Consider the following 2,899-nt stretch of genomic DNA (forward strand, 5'->3'; position numbering starts at 1 on the left):
TCTTGAGCTTCTGAAAGCTCGCCTCACACTTGTCCGACTACCTGAACTGGGAACCCTTCTGGGTCAACCTGGGCATTGGGGCTGCAATAGATGAAAACCCCTCCACAAATTGATGGTAATAGCCTACCAAACCCAAGAAACTCCGGATCTCTATAGCTGACGCAGGTCTAGGCCAGTTCTTGACTGCCTCTATCTTCTTTGGATCCACTTGAATACCCTCTGCTGATACAACGTGACCCAAGAATGCAACTAAACTCAACCAGAACTCGCACTTCGAAAACTTAGCATACAACTGACTGTCCCATAAAGTCTGAAGAACCACTCTCAAATGCTTCTCATGCTCCTCCCGGCTGCGGGAATAGATCAAAATATCATTAATGAAGACTATCACGAATGAATCCAAGTAAGGCTTGAACACTCGGTTCATCAAATCCATGAAAGCTACTGGGGCATTTATCAACCCAAATGACATCACCAAGAACTCATAATGCCCGTATCGAGTGCGAAAAGCTGTCTTAAGGACATCGGATGCCCTAATCCTCAACTGATGGTAGCCAGATCTCAAGTCAATCTTCGAAAATACCTTGGCACCTTGAAGCTAATCAAACAAATCATCAATCCTCGGCAATGGATACTTATTCTTGATTGTAACCTTGTTTAATTGCCGATAATATATACACATCCTCATCGATCCATCCTCTTTCTTAACAAACAATACCAGTACACCCCAAGGCGAGATACTAGGTCTAATAAAGCCTTTATCAAGCAAGTCTTGCAACAGCTCCTTCAATTTTATCAAATCAGGCCGGGCCATATGATACAATGGAATAGGAATGGGCTGAGTGCCTGGAGCCAAATCAATACAGAAGTCAATATCCCTGTCGGGCAGTATACCCAACAAGTTTGAAGGAAATACCTCAGGAAACTCACGAACAACAGGCATAGAATCCATAGAAGGAACCTCAACACTAGAATCACGAACATATGCCAAATAGGCCAAACATCCCTTCTCGACCATACACCGAGCCTTCATATATGAGATAATCCTACGGGTAGAATGACCAAGAGTCCCTCTCCACTATAAACAAGGTAAACCCGGCAAGGCTAAGGTCACAGTCTTGGCATGATAGTCCAAGATAGCATGGTAAGGTGATAACCAGTCCATCCCTAATATGACATCAAAATCAACCATATCCAGAAGTAACAAATCTACTTGAGTCTCAAGACCCCCAATCACAACTATACATGAATGATGGACATGATCTACCACAATAGAATAACCCACCGGTGTAGACGCATATACAAGAGCACTCAAGAAATCACTAGGCATGACCAGATACAGTGCAAAATAAGATGACACACAGGAGTATGTAGATCCTAGATCAAATAGAACGGAAGCATCTCTACTACAAACCAGAACAATACCTGTGATAACCCCATCGGAAGCCTCAGCCTCAAGCCTGGCTAGAAGAGCGTAACATCGGAGCTAGGCCTACCACTCTGAACTACATCTTTGGGACGACCTCCTACTAGCTGGCCTCCACCTCTAGCGGCCTGACCTCCACCTCTAATACCTATATCTCCACCTCTAGCACCTCTACCTCCACCTCTAGCTGGTTGAGCGGGCGGTGGAGTACTCGGTGCTTGAACCATGGCACGGGAACCCTGATGTTGAGAGCTGCTCGGTGCTCGAGGGTAAAATCTAGCAATATGCCTCGTATCCTCACAAGTATAACAAGCCCTCATCTACTAAGGCTACTGACCCTGACGACCTGAATAACCACTCTAAAAGCTCTGGACCGAAGGTGCACTGATAGAAGCTGGCGGTGCACTGCAGGACAACTGATCTGAATACTGCATACGATAACCACGACCACCTGGAGCACCGTGAGAAGCCTGAAGTGTTGAATGAAACGACCTGGAAGGATGGCCCCTACCAAAAGAATCCCTGTCTCCAGATAAGGCACCACTGAACTTGTACGAATGACGAGGCCTCTTGTAAGACTGCTGACCACTTCCCTGCGATAGAACAATCTCAACTCTCCTGGCCACATTGGCCGCATCCTGAAAAGAAATCTTGATCCCCGTCTCCTTAGCCATCTGCAATCGAATAGGCTGAACGAGTCCCTCAATAAACCTTTTTTCTCTCTCTCAGTAGGAAGTATAAGAAGAGCATGACAGACCAAGTCAATAAATCTGGTCTCGTACTGAGTAACAGTCATATAACCTTGCTGAAAACGCTCAAACTGCCTCTGATAGTTCTCCCTCTAAGTGATAGGAAGAAACTTCTCCAAAAATAGCTGAAAGAACTAATCGCAAGTCAAAGCCAGTGACCCAACTGGTCTAGCCAAACAATAATCTCTCCACCAAGTCTTAGCGGATCCAGACAAATGAAAAGCAGCAAAGTCGACCCCATTGGTCTCCACTATCCCCATGTTCCAAAGAACCTCATGACAGCTATCCAAATAATCCTAGAGATCCTCAGAAGATGTACCACCAAAAGTAGTAGTAAAAAGCTTGGTGAACCTGTCCAATCTCCACAAGGCATCAACAGATATAGCTAGCCCCTCACCGGTCTTTGCCACAACACCAGGCTGAACTACCCTAACTGGCTGAGCTGTTGGAGTCTGAAACTGGGGAGCCATTTGCTCCGGAGTGCGAGTAGTAGGAGTCTTGACTCCTCCTCCAACATGAGAGACGGCTAGTGCTACAGGAAATAAGCATGTCTGGGCGACACTCTCCATAAGGCCCACAAGACAGACCATAGCATCCTAAAGTACCGGGGGGGCGATGAACCCCTCTGGGACCTAAGATGGTCCTGCTGATACTGTCTGGGCTGGAACCTCATCGTCAAACTCAACCTGAGGCTCCGCCGCTGGTGCTGCTGCTCGAACTCTAG

Source organism: Nicotiana tabacum, chromosome 5 (assembly GCF_000715075.1).
Source record: "Nicotiana tabacum cultivar K326 chromosome 5, ASM71507v2, whole genome shotgun sequence".
NCBI classification, from domain to species: Eukaryota; Viridiplantae; Streptophyta; class Magnoliopsida; order Solanales; family Solanaceae; genus Nicotiana; species Nicotiana tabacum.